We start from the raw sequence: 20,404 nt of genomic DNA on the forward strand, positions 1-20,404 counted from the left end.
GCTACTGTCATTTTCGCACCTCATATAACGGTAAACATGTTGAAGCTTCAAAAAGAACATATATTGACTCCAGTAGGTTAATAAATGTCATACGAAGGTAATATTTTAAGCTTATTTAGTAATATTAAAACAAATAAAACGCTAAATTTTAATTTTTTAGCGTGAACTATTGCTTAACAAACACTGTTTGAGCTAATGCTGGAAAACAACCAGGTGTTTATTGTGTTTTAAAGTAAAAAATATAAATGTTTAAAATGAAAGGTATCAAGGTGGTACTAATTTATATTATACGTGAAACTTTCGCGTGCTCACGTGAAACTTTCGCGTGCTCACGTGAAACTTTCATGTGCTCACGCGAAACCTTCATGTGCAGATTTTTGATGTGCAGAACTATCGCGTGCACATGTGAAAGCAAAAGTTTAATGTGCGCACGCGAAAGTTTCAAGTGAAACTAAAACTTTACTCGAAACTAAACTTTATTTATATTTTTTATATTATTTTATATTTTTTACTTTAAAACACAATAAACACCTGGTTGTTTTTACAGCATTATCTCAAACAGTGTTTGTTAAGCAATAGTTCACGCAAAAAAATGAAAATTTAGCGTTTTATTTGTTTTAATATCACTAAATAAGCTTAATATATTACCTTCTTACGACATTTATTAACCTACTGGAGTAAAGAATATATGTTCTTTTTGAAGCTTCAACATGTTTACCGTTATATGAGGTGTGAAAATGACAGTAGCTACGTTTCCATTATAGATTTGCAAAAAAATAGCGTTATTTTCTAAATATATATATGTATGTATGTATGTATGTATGTATGTATGTATGTATGTATGTATGTATGTATGTATGTATGTATGTATGTATGTGTATATATATGAAGAGTTTCATTGCAAAACGAGATAACCACAGTTTTTTTTAATTGTTCAGAAATCTCGTTTTTTGGTTGTGCATTCCAATTAATTTCAATGCAACTGCAGTTGGTTTGTTTTGATTTAAACCTTCATAACTTAAAAAATACAGCTAAGTAGCACCATAAAACAAAATAATAACATGATAACATAATAATAAACATGTTTTGTCAAAAATGTAAAAAATTGGATTTATCTCGTTTTGCAACGAAACTCTTCATATATATATGAACAGGAAGTCGCAATCAACTTTACTATCATATTTGAATGTATTTCCGAGTGAAACGGAATCTCACATGAGGAAAATAGTGGGCGTGGCTTGTGTTTTCCACTGTGAATTAATTGGATATAGAACATGTATGCATTTCAAACCTAAAACACAGATAAATTGTTTATAACGCACACAGCAATATTGCATTAACAAATAAGAATTGTCCGTTTTGATTTCATGGGGACTTTAAATTCAATTCATGTGTGCTTGTAGTAGCCAAACATCACATTTTAACATCAAATTCTATTAAAACAACTTGGTTTTGCAATTCAACATACTATTTTAAGTTTTGACCTGTGAACAGTCGACATAACTTATAAAAACTAGTTGAAGTTGTGTAACTTCGTTTTTTAAGTTAACGTAGCATAAAAATATATGTTGTTTGACAAAAATGCTGCATTTTTTACAGTGCATGTATGTCCACCAAATCAATTTCAAACGTTGCTGTTTTGCTAACTACTGTACATGATCTGTATTTCATACATCATAGTTTAAGAAACACAGTCTCTAAAGAGCATACTACTCATTTTCGTACTCCAGTCTGTGTCCCTTTGTCTGCCGTGTTGGGTTGGGATTGCATCACGGGTCTCCAATGATAAAATGTGGATTACAATGCCCGCTAATGAGAACTGGACTACGAACCTTCACCACAGCCACTAAACCTTCCTACCCAAGGTCCTTAGTGGTTCAAAAACAAAGGGCACAGCAGAGAGAGAGAGAGAGGGAGAGAGAGAGCGATACAACCAGATGTCAAGAGGCCGACGCCAGCAGGGAATGCTAGTTAGATTCAGAGAAAACAGCAGGGATCGGGGAACTGCTCTGGATCTTCTCTAATGATGAGTGGAGGAGAATATGGCAGAACCTTCCAGCAGGTGAGCAGAAGCCAATGAAAAACATTTCTGAATGTTGGCAGAAGATGAGAGGGATGCTCACGGGTACCACTGGAGCTCTCGGTCTTTGTCCCTGAAAACAAGCTCCTTCATCAGGGGTCTGGTCAGGCGGGTGTTCTAGTCAGTCGTCTAACAAGACAGCATCAAGCAATGTAGACACACTCCTGCCGTGAGGACCAAGGAGTGAGGACAATTATGCTACCTTGTAAGATATAGCAATAAAAAAGGGGAGCAACATCGCATGCATCATTTGAAATCCTAAAATGCTTTCTCACGGTGTTGGTGGACACGCTTTAAATCTCTCTGCTCTCATTAAAGCTCATTAAACTGCCGAGTTAATTCACTAACAAAACAGTAAATCTGTTAGCATTGATGCGGATAAACGTTGGATTGAACGCTATCAAGATGAAAGAAGAAGAAGAGATTAATGGTACAAAACGTAACGGTTTGATCCACCGCAGACATATCCTGTGATCTCTGCTTTTGATAAAGAAATATTCCTCACATGTGCTATTTATTACAATGATCAGTGTTACATATCTATGAAGATATTGTATAATAGTAAGTTAAAGAGATAGTTTACACAAAAAATCTGTCATTTACTCACCCTTAAGTTGTTACAAACCTGTATAATAATATAATTAAGATATTTAAAACAAACAGATCTGGGGCACCATTTACTTCCATAGTATTTTTCCTATTATGAAAGTCAATGCTCAGTCCCTCCAGAAAAACGTGATTATGCGATCGCATGATTTAGCGTATAATCAGCCAAAGTCCGCATATTTATGCGAGGGACGCATTTTTTTCAAATACGCCGCACTTTTGCAGCATAAATTGCAGATTTCCGTGCGCAAAATATGTGGGACTTGCAAAATTTTATAATCACATTTTCGTAGCAAAAATCAGATATATCTTAGCAGAAAGTTGAAAATGTTGCATTTACCTCACACAAGCGCAGCCATGTCCCCTGTTGCCATGGGAACGTTAGGAAGTGACGTAATTATGCGACGTAAACATTATTGAAAAGCTGCAAAAGCTGAAAACAATTTGTGCAATTTACCGCAATTTTTGCAAGTTACCGCAATTTTATTGCATAAAATTGCACAAATATCCCACATTTTCCATCACATTTTTTAAGAAAACGTGCCGCAAGATCAAGAATTTTTACTGCAACAATCACAAAAAAAGTCTGCGTTTTTCTGGTAGAACTAAATGCTCCTGATTCAGTCGTTTGCCAATGAGATAAGAAAAATAAACAATATCTTAAACTCTTGTGTTTTTCCTGTATTTTTGGGCATAAATATTTAGATGGGCATCGTATTGGATAAAGAGGTCCAGAGCATCGGCACACAATGCATTTTAGCAGTTTGTGATACACAACATCGTCCAACAGTGAAGTTTTTATAAAGATTTCATATAACAATGAACAATTGTGAAAAGTGCTATATAAATAAATTATAATCATGAAATAAACATGATGAATGAAATTCAACCACCAGCATCACCAACCAGAGACCACAGGTGTTTAAATCGTCCCGGCTGAGATGCAATATTTTCACTGTAAGCATATTTGACGGGAAAAATATAAAACCGTTAAGCTAGAATATCTTTCTCGCTTTACCCTCCGAGCAACAAGAGAGATTTCACAGTACATCGACTCTATAAACACGAAATGATCTGGAGAGGTTTCGAAATATTCAAGTAATATCCACTTATTTTGCCAGGTGCATGCCTGTATCCCTTTGAGGACTTCACTACGGTAAAGCAAAGTTTAATGCAGAACTACTCATTTAATTAACATGCATTTAAACACGGCTACTGCTGTGAATCAGACAAAGCACAGAAAACTGAGACTTGTGAGATAAAAGCACGCAAGAAAGTAAAATTTTGAATGTTTTCGAAGATCCGTCCCAGCGTGGTGAGATGATTGACAGCTCTGCAGGTTACATCATTTATATTGATCGGTTAAAGAAATTCATGCTGTTAGAAAAGAAAGAGAAAGGCTCTTATTCATTTCTTTTCATTTTAATTTCTATTAATTCTTAAGCTGACAGTGTTCTTCATTATCAGATCTATTATATGCACAAATAAAGTAAGAGACACTTAAATCAATCTTCATAATTTAATAATAAAACCAAATCCAGACACATGTGGGAAATGCAGCTTTTAGTCCTATTCAACCTTATAAATTACCTGCCTGCTTTCTCTGCTGCAAAAAGAGCCAGAAATAAAATAACAGCTTAATTGTTTTCCCATTAGGAAAATGAAGATGCTGAGTTGCACATGGAGGTTTACCCCAGGGTTGGTGCTTTGTTTAAATCCATACCCTTAAAGATACCCAGCACAAATAGTCGATTCTTTCCTTAGTAAACACCACTAATCATTAACAGCCGTCTTCATCACAAAACACCTGTGCCTTGCTCTCCATTAGTCCCCTGTGAACCCAAAAAACTGACAAAAACAACCCCTGCTAAAAACAGGTGATTACCACCACCACTGGAGGTATAAATGAAAATAAAAGGGTAATGGTGAGGCGAGAGAAATCCATTCAGTGGTCTTGGCCACGAAAGTGCAACGGTAAGACTCGGCGTACGAGTTTTTCAGCCAATTCCCCGAAGACGCACGCTGGGCTGTTTGGACTTTCATTGGAAAACGGCTGCCTGCTCTTTAATGAAAACTATATTTCACACCACGGGGGATGAAAGCCACTCTTACACACTTATTCGTACAAACACGCTCTCTCTCTCTCTCCCGGTCTGACAGCACCCGAATCCTCCAAGCTTTGATTAGACGCAGCGAGAGGGCTCGTCGACTAAGGTGGATGCATGATAACCATACGCTTAACTTCATTCATTTACCTTGTTATCCGTCATTCGGCGATACAATAACAAGTAATAACAGCGTTCTGCCTGTATTACCACTCATGGCTTTAATCAGCTCTCAACAGACAGCCAACGGGTGAAGGCCAAATTACGGCAGTGACCAGGAAAGGCGGTCGCCTCTGGGCAGAGCTGCATTCTGACTGCAGACTCTCATAAAATGAATGTTTGAAGCGAGGTTGAAAATCACAATGATTGAATCTGACAGTGATTGCGGGGCAGATGCTTTTACAGGTGAGATGCATTTGCAGACGTCTGATATAAACGATTGTGAACAAGGTGTGTGAGTGGCCAGCAAGAGAAAAAACAAATGGGCAAGTTTTAGGGCTTTTGAAATCAAAGATATTCAAAGTTTGGTTTTAATTATTAAATAAAGATGTTTTACAAACTGGTACATTTAACTTTTCTATTTGTCTGTCTGTTTGTCTGCTCATCCGTCTATCCATTAATCTGTCTAACTATCCATCCATCTGTCCTATCTATCTATCCATCCATCCATCCAGCAGTCATATCTGTCTGTCTGTCATAACTATTTGTTCGCATTGCTATCAATCCATCTATCTATCCATCCATCGGTCTATCTGTCTGCTCATCCGTCTATCTGTCTGTCTATCTATTCATCCATCCGTCTATCCTTCTATCCGTCTCTCTATCTATCTATCTATCTATCTATCTATCTATCTATCTATCTATCTATCTATCTATCTATCTATCTATCTATCTATCTATCTATCTATCCATCCATCCATCCATCCATCCATCCATCCATCCATCCATCCATCCATTCATACGTCTGTCTATCCACCCTTCTGTCCGTAAATCCTATCTATTTGTCTGTCTATCTGTCTACCTATTTGCAGAGCTATCTATCCATCAATCTGTCCGCCCATCTGTCCATCTGTCTTTCTGTCTATTCATCCGTCTGTCTATTCTTCTATCCGTCTCTCTATCTATCCATCCATCCATCCATACATCGGTCTCTCCGTCCGTACATCTATCTGTCTGTCTGTCTATTTATTCATCTAGCAGTCATATCTGTCTGTCTGCCATAACTATGTGTCTGTCTATCCACCTAGCTATCTATCAATCTATACATCCATCTGTCTATCCGTCCATCTGTCTGTCTGTCTATCCGTCTCTCCGTCCGTCTGTCTATCCGTCTGTCTGCCCATCTATCTATCTATCTGCCCATCTATCTATCTATCTGCCCATCTATCTATCTATCTGCCCATCTATCTATCTATCTGCCCATCTATCCATCTATCTGCCCATCTATCCATCTATCTATCTATCTATCTATCTATCTATCCACCTGTCTGTCCTATCCATCTGTCTGTCTGTCTGTCCATCTCTCACCCGGCTATATATCCATCCATCCATCTGTCTATCCACCTGTCCGTCCTATCTATCTGTCTGTCTGTTTGTCTGTCTATCCCTCCATTTGTCTGTCTATCCCTCCATCTGTCTGTCTTTCCATCTGTCTGTCTGTGTGTCTGTTTGTCTATCTACCTAGCTTTCTAACATCTATTTATTTATCCATCCATCTATCTATCCGTCCGCCCATCAATCTATCTATCCATCCGTCTGTCTATCCGTCCATCTGTCTGTCTATACACCCATTCATCCTATCTGTCTGTCTGTCCGCCTATCTGTCCATCCATCTATCTATCTATCTATCTACCCAGCCATTTGTCTATCTTTCTGTCCATCTATCCATCTGTCTATCTATCTATTCATTGTCTGTCAGTCTGTCTGTCTGTTTGTCTGCCTGTCTGTCTGTCTATCTATTTATTCATCCATTTGTCTATCCACCTGTCTGTTCTATCTATCTGTCTGTCTGTCTGTCTGTCATCTATCCACCTGGCTAACTAACCGTCTGTCTATCTATCCATCCGTCCGTCAGTCTTTGTATCCATCTGTCTGTCTGTCTGTCTGTCTGTTCTACTGACTGTCCATCTATCTGTCCATCTATCTATCTGTCTTTCTATTTATTTGTCCATCTATCTATCTGTCCATCTATCTCTCCATCCGTCCATCCATCCATCCATCCATCTATTTATCTATCGGCCTGTCTATCTACATGTCCGTCCTATCTATCTGTCTTTCTATCTATATATCCACCAGGCTATCTATCTGTCCATCTACCCATCCATCCACCCATCTGTCTGTCTGTCTGTCTATCCTTCACTACTGTCAAAATCTCAGGATGAAACCTCTAAAAAAAAATGAATGAACAAGTGAACCTAAAAGAGGTTGTGTATAAATACATCATATTATGCAATAATATTTATATCAGTCATAATTAATAAATACATAAATAAAATATTTAATTGCCCTTTATAAATGCACATTCTAATTCCACACAAATAAATGTATTTCTGTGGTGTGGGCCTAGCGTGAATCTCACTGCTCACTCACAAGCTATTTTGAGCATCACGCGTGTTTCCTGCTGTTCTCTGGTGTCCCAATGCTGACAGCCGGTAAGTGGAGCCCATTTATCCTGTGCGGCTCGAGTTGTTAACCTTGCTAAAATGCGATTGCGTTGCTCTCCGAACGCTGCTGTTTGGAGATGCCCGTGTACCTGAACGCCTCACCCGACCTCACTCTGCACACCAGACGGGAAATATAAAGATGAGCTGCTGTCAGGCATATACACAGAGCAGTGTGTGCGTGTAAGTGTGTGTGGACAACGCTAAAAATCCCTGTAATGCATAGGCTTCAATGTCGAAAAGAAATTATGTTTTTTGAGGAAAACATTCCAAGATTTTTCTCATTTTAATGGACTTTAATGGACCCCAACACTTATTAGTTTTAATGTAGTTTAAAATTGCAGTTTCAAATGACTCTAAGCGATCTTAACCAAGGCATAAGGTTCTTATTTAGCGAAACGATTGTAATTTTTGGCAAGAAAAATAAAAAATATGCACTTTTAAACCACCACTTCTCATCTATCTCCAGTCCTGTGATGCCCCAGCGCGACCTCACGTAATTGCGTAATGACGTGGAAAGGTCACGTGTTTCGTATATGAAACGCACATTTGTGGACCACTTTAAACAATAAATTTAAACATTAATTAGTATCATTCGACACACAACAACGTCAGAACGGTCCTCTTTCTCCACACTTGTAAACACTGGGGCGTGGTTTCGCATACGTCATCCGTGACCTCTTGACGTGATGATGGAATTATGTGAGGTCGCGCTGGCGTGTCACAGGACCGGAGAAAGACGAGAATTTGTGGTTTAAAAGTGCATACTGTTTATTTTTCTTGCCAAAAATGAAAATCGTTTCACTAGATAAGACCCTTATGCCTCGTTTGGGATATTTTAGAGTCCTTTGAAACTGCAATTTTAAACTGTATTAAAACTGTTAAGTGTTGGGGTCCATTAAAGTCCATTAAAATGAGAAAAATCCTCAAAAAACATAATTTCTTCTCGACTGAACAAAGAAAGACATCAACATTTTGGATGGCATGGTGTTATGTAAATTATCTGGATTTTTTTTAAAGAAAATGGACTAATCCTTTAAAGAAGAGCATTTTCTGGGAGGCATTAAACTTTTATGAAAAATGCTGGAGTGGAAAGAGTTAACAGTAAGCGCACTTAAACACAAAGTCACTCGGTGTTATTTCAAAGAGACTGTTTTCTCTTGCCCTCGAACTGCAGATGTAAGAATCACAAAACAACAGCTGTGTAACACGCGTCAACATCTATGTCCTATAAAAGCAGTCAAGGACAGATTCAGAGGAAGAAAAACTACCGGTTTGCCTTCTGATCACGAGAAAAATAAACAGAGAAATAAAACCAAACTCCATTTATTCTTCGGTGTGGTTTGCTCTCTTTCCTGTCACCGAGAGACAAGCGAATACGCTGCGAAACGAGCCACGGCGGAGCCGTTTGACAGAGCTCAAACTCATAAAACCAACCAGCGACGACGCTGAAGGAAACTCGCCTTCCTCTGCAGTCCTTGACATTATTATAATAAAAGATGTAGTATGCGTTCACATTAGGGGTCTTACATTTGAGTACCTGGGTCAGGTAAGCTTTCGGGTGTCTCCACCAAACAGCATGGACTGAACCTTATGAAAAATGACCATGGTTTTAATATACTGTAGTGTGAGACTATGGCCAGAAACATCTATTATGCAAATAAAATAATTCAGAAATAAACTAAACTAAAATAATTCATTCCTCCTTAAATCCCTGTACTTTTAAAGAAATACAGCCAAGCCCCTCGTGCATTTATTATTAAAAGCTTTGGCTAATTTGATGCCTTAAGCCGCCAACAAGAATGCAGCACTTTCATTACAATAACTAATGCTCGTGCACAGCAGACACATCCAAAAATTATACTTACTAAAACATTTTAGTCATACAGCCCACCTCTATTTCAAGTGTATAGCTACAATGGATGAATAATTAATGCAAAAAAAACAGGCACATCGCAGTATGGTTCCCGCAACGATTTTGCTCGTCTTACGAAGAAACACAATTACAGATGGTGCAATAAAGTTTGTAAGGTGAAAAGAAGAGATTGTACGGCTTTGAGCGAACACGCAAGAGACCTGCGGGGTGGCTAGCACTTATTTTCAGCCCACAGACAGCTGCACTTCCCTGCATGTCTCGACGTGCCAGGAAAGCCGACAGCATGAAAATCTTCTACCTCATCCACCTCCCTCCAGCTCGTATAATCAACATCTTTTCCGTGTGCACACATGCATGCATTGGCAACATCCATCTAAAGACGGATCAACATGCGAAGGAAGTTTCCATGGTAACTGTATCAGCATCCCTATCTAACGAGATACTGAACACAGACCGGGAAGTGAGAAGGTGAGAGAGAGGATTGGCGCAGAAAGGGTTGTTTGAAAATATCACACTCGGTGTCTTTTTTAAGTGCCGTGGAGATTAAAGTGAAGGTTTTTTCCGGGCCAGGCGGCTGTAGGAAATGCAATAAACGTCTACTGCGTGGCTGTTTCATGTAGGGCCGTTTTTCATGACAGCACCTCCTCCTACGATAGATGGAGAGATGCAGAACGACGCCTTTATAAAAGTTTATTGACCTTTGATGATACAACATTTAGGCTAATAACAATCAATATCTCGGTGTAAGTGGAAAATTGCAAGTCAATGCCAAAATTGGCTTTATTAAAACATCATATAAATCAAAGACAGGGTTTACCTCCCTGTTTTAAAATATACAGCTGCATAGCTTTTGGAGGGTCATATCAGATCATACTGATATACAGATGTGGCCTTAAGAATCTCGTGTATACCAAACCTGTTATGGCAGTCGTGTAGGCTATAATGACAACAATATGTGTTGTGCATCACGCCCGGTACTAGGCTTGCTGGACTGGAGCACAGTCAGGAATTTTGGGTGGGCAGCCATAACCCATAACACTGTGTCTTATCAATGTCAGCAAGCGCTAAGGGAATAAAATACTTTTTCTGAAGATATTTTGCAGAGTACCAGCTGACCCCGACCAAATTATAAAAGTTTTTAAAGGGGACATATCACGAAAATCTGACTTTTTTCATGTTTAAGTGCTATAATTGTGTCCCCAGTGCTTTTATCAACCTAGAAAATGTGATCAAGATCAACCCAGTAACTTAGTTTTGGCAAACCATTTTTCTGCAAGCATGTGGAAAAATTTTCATTTAAATTTGGTTCCCCTTGTGATGTCAGAAGGGGATAATACGCCCCATAATCTGCACTATCCAACCACAGCACTGCCATTAAGTGCAGAAATCAGCTCATTAGCATTTTAAAGGACACACCCCAAAATGGCAAATTTTTGCCCACACCTATATGTAAAAAAACAGATGCAATACAGAAGGCAATGCATATTAATAATACAGCATTTTTTTCAATAATATATCAGTATAATAATATTAGGGATGCACCAATAGGATTTTTTGGGGCCGATACCGATTTAAACAGACAACTTCTGGCCGATACCGATATTAAACACTTGTATACAATACTACACAGTTGGTCTATTAGCTAGTTTATTTCTGCATCAAATGATTTTTACTGAACATGGATTGGATCTGATTAACATTCAACTGACCAACATAATAAGAGAGGCACAAATTAAGCTAAAACAAATATAAGACGACAACATGACAACCTTCAAAGGTGGTTTTTGCTATTCAGCATTTCTTTTATTAACAACATTAACTCCTTTATATATATATATATATATATATATATATATATATATATATATATATATATAAAATGGATTTCTTTAATAAAAATAAATAATTCCAGTGCTATTGCTTTAAACAGAGTATAAATATTGCTACTTCAAAAAAAACTTGGACTTATTTTCTCCCACTAAAGTGCAGTGTGTTTCTTTTATTGTCCAAGACATTTGAGTCAGCTCAACAAAGGTTTTCTGTCGGTGCTAAAGTATAGTGCACACCAGAACATTAAATCATTTTAATTGAACAACAGACATGCAACTCATTCCCTTTATGCGGTTAATTAATAAACAATCGGTATCGGCCTTTCTCGTGCTATTGCCGATATGCCGATGGTTTTAAATTCATCAAAAATCGGCCTATAAAAAAACGAATAATTATACATTTTTTAGGGCTGTCAAAATTAATAACGCGTTAACGCAAATTCATTTTAACGCCACTACTTTTATTAACGGAGATTAACGCAACGCGCAATTTCTGTTTGACCCTTGGTCCAGCCCATAGTTGAATGAACAGAGACGCAGACAAATGTGACTCTCTCTAAATGAGTAAAAGGTTTTCATAGAAATAAGAACATTAAGCAAATTGTCTACCAAATCCAACGCTCTAAATGCTCGTTGGACATCTGATATGATCTTTATTTATACGTCTGAGAGGTGTAACGTTACCGTCCTCCTAATGCTTAATCTAATACAAAAATGCGTCTCAATTCATTTTGGTTTCGCTTTTATGCATGACTTAGAAAATAGACTGCAGGACTTGCTTGATGTTAAAAGAGTCATTAAGAGAGATAAAGTTCGGTACCTGATTAATGTTAAAGAGTTATTAAGAGCGACAAGACTCAAAAGCGATCCCATCACGCTGACTAACTGATATCTGAAGCGCGTGCACACAGACGCGCGAGTTCGCGACCCGGATATATAGACATCTACACAAAATTAAAGTTTTACAAATATCTGTTTTGATAAGAATTCACGCAGGTAGGCTCTATAATCTGTTATGTTTTAAGTAAATGTTTGGTTAACTGTTGGGTAAAACTATCTGATGTGTAACATTGATCACTTAGATTTTAAGCAGTCTGTCTCAATGTCAATCAAACAAAAGGAAAAAAAGTTGAACATACATTGATGATGTTTTTGCTTTGTGTGTGCTAAATCTATTAGTTTTACCAGTGATTTTAAGGTATTGATGTGGTAATATAATGTATGGATGTGGAAATGTTTGTGGTAATTTGACTCTTTCAACTTCAAACACGTGTAGTTCTGTCATATTTTGTTATATTTCAACAAATCATGCATTGTTCTATGTTTTAATAGAGAATGTCAAAATATGAACTTTTTTTTAAAATTTGCTAATTCAGACTCAACTTGCCAGCACAGGTCACAAATGATGCAGCAGCAAACAAAAATGGAGAAAGAAAAATCTTCTGAAAGGAAAATTCATATACAAAACAATGGCTGGTGATTCTGTTAAAATGTAAACAGGCTGTTGTTAACATACATTTGCATAAAGCATCTATATATGTATATATGATTAGATTATTAAAAACCTGAAAAGTGTTAAATTAGGGTAAATTTAGAATGGATAAAAATGTGCGATTAATTTGCGATTAATCGCAGTTAACTCATGAAATCATGCGATTAATCTAGATTAATTTTTTTAATCTATTGACAGCCCTAAAATTTTTACATTTCCCTAATTATTTTGCACATTTTTTCACCATTGCACAAGTTACATTCAGAATTACCTTTTCACTATATTTATTTTATATTCAACCACATACCATATTTTTCGGACTATAAGTCGCTCCGGAGTATAAGTTGCATCAGTCAAAAAATGTGTCATGAAGAGGAAAAAAACATATATAAGTCGCACTGGACTATAAGTCGCAATTATTTAGAAAATTATTATTCCTTTTGCGGACATTTTTTTTGTTAAGTCTTTCTCTGTTGTCTTTAAGTTTATATTTCAGTAGTAACAGTTTTTTTCAGGGGAAGGCTACAGGAGCAACATATAGCGCCCTCTCGTGGCTGTAGACGGTAATGTTTTCTTTTGGTTCAATTAATTTTAACATATGTCGCACCGTACTTCAAGGCTAAATTATGAAAAAAAGTGTGACTAGTCCGGAAAATGTGGTAAATGATTCTTGCTAAATGGATATTAATCCGATCTTCTAGTCCCGTGCAAAATCCAATAACCTTTTCATTACTCTGCTAAAAGACTTGCGACAACGCTTAAGCAGCACTGTATGTCAAGCAGCACAAGCAAAGGAAGAGAGAGAGAGAAGTCGGCAAGATTGACAGATGACAAAGCTTATTGTTAATAAACGTTTTACTTCTCGTTTAATATAAGCTTTTGTCATTGTATGACTTTAATGGTTTTAGGAAGTTTTTATTACATACTGCAGTTGCTGTAGTATAGACCTAAAGTCTCTCGTTCTCTGTGCTTGTGGATTCAGCAGATGGATCGCCACCACCGTGTCTTTTTCAAACACTGTGTTGTGTTCAGGATGTCTTGATTTTAAATGCTAAATGAAACTTGTAGTGTTATATGTTTTTGCGTCTTTCTCTGACACTTTAAAATGCTTTCACCAAAATGTTTGCTGCATTTAGGCGTCTCTCTTCACTGGTTGCTATTTGATCGCGCAATCAAGATTATTCTGTAGAATTTATTAAGCCTTTTCACTCATATTTTTTAATATTTTCGGCCGAATAATTTCGGTTGCCGAAAATTCAGTGCATCGCTATATAGTATGAAAACAAATCATTATTTAAATTATCTTTGAAATATTATTTTAAATTACATTAAGGCTATCCATAGCAACTTAAAGTCACCATGAAACAGAAGTAGGGATTGTCTTATTTTCCCTGTATTGACGTATATCCGAGTGAAACACCTTCTGGAATGACAAAAGGTAGGGTTGGAATTCGTCCATCGACAACTTATTGGAACGTTTGAAGTTGTATCATGTTGCTATTTGCTAATCGCTGCGATTTTTCCCGGCCCCCTGCCCACCTAATAATGTTGTATAGTCGACATATCATTCCTTTTTGTAATGTTTCAGGCAAGCAACCTCCTTTTGTGAGCGAGTCTTCACCCATATCATGAGTTTCGAAAAATCTTCATGTTATTTCCATACACAAACCCCCTCCTGATTAATGTGGCTTTCTGCAAAACAAGCAGCTATAAGGAAACCTCGCTGAAGGCCATCCCTGTTTTACACTGTTATCAGAACTGAACGAACCTGCTGTTAAACACGCCGGTTGTTTATTGGCTTCCTGTGTCGTGCTAATCAAACGAACGCTTGACGGATTCGCAGAAACCACTGCGTCTTATTTCCTCGGCTTATAACCGGGGACAGTCACACAATCTGCTCGTGTGCAGAACAAGGACAGCCGAGAGCTTCAACCGTGTGGAAATTAAGCGTGTTCAGCAAATAAAAGTTGGCAGAGCTGGACCTGATTTGCTACAGGCAAACTTGCCCGTTTGAACTGCTCTCAGATCAGTTTCCTGTAGCTAAAGTCGAAACATTCATGCAGGTCTCAATAAAGGAAATTACCTACTACATTTTACTACATGTTAGCCAATTTTAATGCTTTCTATCATCTAATTTAATAAATTATGTTAAGATTTCACATGTGAGAAATGCAAATAGCAACTTGAGGAGGCAAATGCATTACATTTTTCAATAAAGAAGCATTAACGGTCAAGTAATGCATTTACTTGGATGGATTTAAAACCAAAATATTTATTTTATTATGTGTAATATGATGTAATATACAAAACAAACCCACTGTAACCAATCTCACAAAATCTTTCGCCACCATGCAACGTTTCTTTAATACACCAAACCGAGATAGTTTTCAATAAATAAATACATAAATAAATATATATATATATATATATATTAGGGCTGTCAAAATAAACGCGTTAATAACGCGTTAACGCAAATTCATTTTAACGGCACTAATTTTATTAACGCGCGATTAACGCAACACGCAATTTCTGTTGGCCCCACAGCTGGATGAATTAAGACGCAGCAAGTGACTGGCGCTGTCTAGATGAGTCGGAGCTTTTTATAAAAATAAACATTAAGCTCTCGTCTAGCGAATCCAATGCTGTAAATGGTATTTAAACATCTAAAATGCACGTTTTCTGCACGTGCAGTTTTCTTTATCTGCACGTTTCCTGAGAAGTGTACCGTCCCAAATCCATATAAAGCAAAGATGCGTCTTCTTTCACTTTTTAGTTTCGTTTTAAAAAGCATTCAGAAATGATAGAAAATAGACCGCAGGACTTTCTTGATGTTAAAATAATTATTAAGAGAGATAAAGTTCGGGATCTGATTGATGTTAAAAGAGTTATTAAGAGTGACAAGGCTCAAAAGCGATGTCTGACGCAGACGTCTGAAGCGCATGCACACAAACATGCGAGTGCGTGACCCTGATATATATAGATATGTACAGTAACACAAAATTACAGGTTTAAAAATATCTGTTTTGACAAGAATTCACGCAGGTATGACCTATAATCTGTTATATCTGAAGTGAATGTTTGGTTAACTGTTAAGGAAAAGTATCTGTTGTGTCATTTATATTAAACCCTTGCATTATCCTACAGTCTTAAAGTGGTCTGTCTCAATGTCAAATTTAAACTAAATAAAAGAAAAACATATATGAATATTGATATTGTTTTTGCTCTGCATTAACAGGTAAAGTTCTGTCATGCTTTGTCAGATTCCAACAATTGTTCCAATTGTTTTGAAGTTTTTTAATAGAGAATGTTAAAATATAAATGACACATTTTTGAAAATTTGCTCATCCCAACTCAATTTGCCAGCACAGTCACAAATGATGCAGCAGCAAACAGAAATGGAGAAAGAACAAGGTCTTCTAAAGGCAAAAACATTTATAAACTATGGCTGATGGTTCTGTTGAAAATGTAAACAGGCTGTTGTAGACATACATTTGCATATAGTATAGATATTATCCAAATCCATGCTGATTTGAGCATTACAAACTTAAAAAGTGTTACATTTAGGTAAATTTAGAACAGATAAAAATGTGCGATTAATTTGCGATTAATCGCGAGTTAACTCATGAAATCATGCGATTAACTGCGATTAAATATTTTAATCTATTGACAGCCCTAATATATATAAAATACAAAAAAAAATATATATATATATATATATATATATATATAAATAACAAGAAAGAGTAGTATATGTTTTGAATGATATATGGGTGAACAAATGTTTTTACATTTTAATTTTGGGGAAACTTTATTGCTTTACAGGAGTGGTTTCCCAAACAGGGTTTAGATTAAGGACTAGGCATACGTTATATTAAGACAGTTATGTCGTTTTTACAGACATTGCTTACAAAAAAATATTACTGGAGTGCATCTTAAGACAAAACAATGGCATGGATATATATTAAGATACATCAGTGCAAGATGTTTTTAAATAAAACCAGCATTTTAGTCTGGGACACGGATAAGCCCTGTCCAGCATACCACCCCAATATGTTTAAGTTCGATGTTATCTAACAACACTAAAGCCAATCGTTCTCTTTAAACTAACAATAAAATGAACAAATGGTCAGATAACAAACACAATCATATAATCTAGCACAAAACCATCCAAATATTACTTTCTTGGCAGGTCAACAGTAGTTTAAGGCTATCTTCCCATGTGCTTGCTCTAGGTCAGCATTGCTAGCGTAACGGAAAAGCTAGTATATTTATCTTGTGCGGGTCATCGACCACGAAAAGCGCTGAAAACACAAGCAGAAATTGGTGCCCGGGGTCCCAGGTGAGCAGGCACCAGCCCATCCATCACTATCATCCTATCCGTGGATCTTCATAAGAGCTGACATCCGCAGTACAAAAGAGGGAAGGGCACCCTCTACGCCAGCCCGTTGATGGATTAAATATGCAGTGATATTAGAAAGTAAAGAGGCAAATGTGTGAAACGTTTGACGTGCTTTGTGAGAAATTCGCGACCCTTGCCTGTTGACACAGAAATCGTACGTACTTGAGAAGGACTTTGTACCACCTGTTAAGGCACTGGATGTGACAAATATCTCTATTACAATCAAACACGGCAGATGTTCTCGCACGTCTGCGACATCCAGCAGGCTGTTTCGCGTGGGACGTTAATTAACCAAACAGTCCGGACTAAATACAGTAATAACGAAAAATGTGTGAATGTAAACAGATGTAAAATGTAAAACATTAAGCGGTTACAAATTACAATCAGCTACATGTGCTTCTGTAAACACACGGTACGAATTTGCTGAATGAAAGGCAGCTCCCTTCAGGTAGATAGTGCACGCACCTAATCTAGAGATCAGATCATAGACATTTAAAACTAAACATGCACTAGCAAACACTAATACACAAAGCCTTAGCAACTGCGTAAGAACCTTTACATTTTTTTACATTTTTTACAGAAATGTTCCTTAATTATTCGTATTTCGTTAGAAGCATTATTGCGAATTGTGTATACTTTTTTTACAAAAGCATTTTTACGAACAAAAATGTTTATATATGTTTACAACTTTGCAACTCTGTTTTCTTTACTTTCCTGTTATTTATATTTATTCTAGAATAAAAAATATGAAACAGGCAAACACATATGCACACACGAACGTGCACATGCACACAAAGGCAAACACGTACACACACACACACACAAGCCTGCAAACACACAGGCCCCAAACAGGCAAACACAGACACAGGCAAACACGCACATGCACACACACATACAGGCAAGCACACACACACACACACATGCACACAAGCTGACAAACATGCACACACAGGCCTGCACACACACAGGCAAACACACACACTGATGCACACAAACAGGCAAATACACACAGTCCTGCAAACACACAGGCCCGTACAAACACATAAACACAGGCAAACACACACACACAGACATACAGGCCCACACACAGGCAAGCACACACACAGATGCACACAAGCTGGCAAACATGCACACACAGTCCTGCAAACACACAGGCCCGCACAAACATAGGCCTGCACAAACACAGGCAAACATAAACACAGGCAAACACACACAGACATACAGGCCCACACACACAGGCAAGCACACACACAGATGCGCACAAGCTGGCAAACATGCACACACAGTCCTGAAAACACACAGGCCCGCACAAACACAGGCAAACACACACAGGAAAACCTGCACATGCACACACATACAGGCTCGCACACACAGGCAAGCACACCCACAGGCAAACACACACAGGCAAACAGATACACAGGCCTGCATACAAACACATGCACAAACACAGGCAAACACGGGTGCGCGCACACAAAGACACAAACAAAGGCCCAGGCAAACACACACACCCACACACGTACAGACACACAGGCCCCAACACAGACAAACAAACAAACAAACAGATGTACACAAACAGGCAAACACGTGCACACACACACAGGCATACACGCACATGCACACACATGCACACAAACAGGAAAACACACACACCGGCCTAACTTCAGATAGACAAGAACAAACACAGGCGCGCGCGCACACAAAATCCCACAAACACACATACATATGCACACAAACAGGCAAACACCGCACACACACACAATCATAGGTGTGCACAAAGACAGGCAAACGCACACGCCCGCTCACACACACACACAGTCCCGCCTAAACACAGATGCTAGGATTGCTCTCCAGAGCACATGTTAACAGTGGGTATCTCCATGACCGATGATGATGATAATGATGTAAACAATATTTCACATCTGTGAGCAGCTAGACCGGGAAGAAATGACGTTAGACCTTACAGTACAGAAGTAATGCAGAATGTGAACGCTGAAGAAAAGCTGCTGAATCATGACTGACCCCTACAGGTCAATGAGGAACTACAAGCGTCACAATAACTGCAGCCTTTCGGGTTCAATGCTAGACATGCAACTAGTTAGTTGGGTATGTTTCTACACATTTAGCCTACTCTCCCTGATGGAAAATAGCCAGACTGCTTTTTACTTTTTAGGTCAAGCTCCAGCTGGAACAACATGAAGGTGACTTTGATTTTGGGGTGAGCGATGCCTTTTAGAGAATAATACTCACTATAACTGATCGATTTAACCTCTGCCGTTGTTTCAGGTAGAAAATGTGGACAACACGCAAGACCAAAAAGACACAGGTGATAGTAAACCTACAATATTAACTTCATGGCCACTGACATTTGTGAAAACCCAGCTAAAGTGTTTTTTTTGTAATTCACAGTTTTCCACATAAAATCATCATACAATAGGCAACTCTGAAATAATATAATCTTGATATCTTTAATACTGACTGAGTAATGTCATGTGAACGATTGAACAAACTTTTAACCTGGGGTTCACAGACACAGTCTATATGGGTGATTCTCACAAAAACTTGGTTTTAAAAATGTCAAGCATGAAAATGTAAAAATTGCTTAAATTTACTTTTTTTCCCACCAGACATTGAAAAACAAAGTCTGGAGTAAATGGGAACATTAATTTAAAAACTTTTACTTATCATTTAACACTTTTTGTAACATAATTAAACAAAATTAGTCCTAAAAAATCTCATTACCGCAACAGTCAGAAAACATCAACACTGACATATTTTCAAAATGACATGACAAACCTGAAAGAACATAATTTGGAGATTCTGCACATGCATTTAAAATCAAAGTATTATGCTTCTATTAATTAAATTAACATTTAATAAGCATCTGTTGCGGTAATGATAATCAAAATGTCGTGTAAGCATTCTGATAAGACAATATTTCAAATTAACTGTAAAAAAAAAAATGATCTTACCTGGTAGCCATCTTGAAGTAACTGGTCCATGTGCTTGGTCACTCAAAATAAAACTTTATTAAAATTCTGTATGTGTGCTTAAACTGTTCTCAAAATGTGTTGCGGAGGATGAGAACATCAGGCATGGACACATCATTTTCCTAATTTTTCTTCATTATTATTATACATGAATATTCAGTAAATATTTTTCTGTCATCTAAAGTAGTCTAGCAAAACATCCATTTATTTTTTTATTTCTTAATATTTTTGTGTAAATTTGATTAAATTACAACATAACGCATGTTCAAAAGCAGCCGGACACATTGCGGTAATGAGAATTTCAGCAGAAAATTAGATAAAATTTACAATTATAAAATCACACATTGTGCAAGGTAGAACACAGTATTGT

This window comes from Misgurnus anguillicaudatus, chromosome 23 (assembly GCF_027580225.2).
Source record: "Misgurnus anguillicaudatus chromosome 23, ASM2758022v2, whole genome shotgun sequence".
NCBI lineage: Eukaryota > Metazoa > Chordata > Actinopteri > Cypriniformes > Cobitidae > Misgurnus > Misgurnus anguillicaudatus.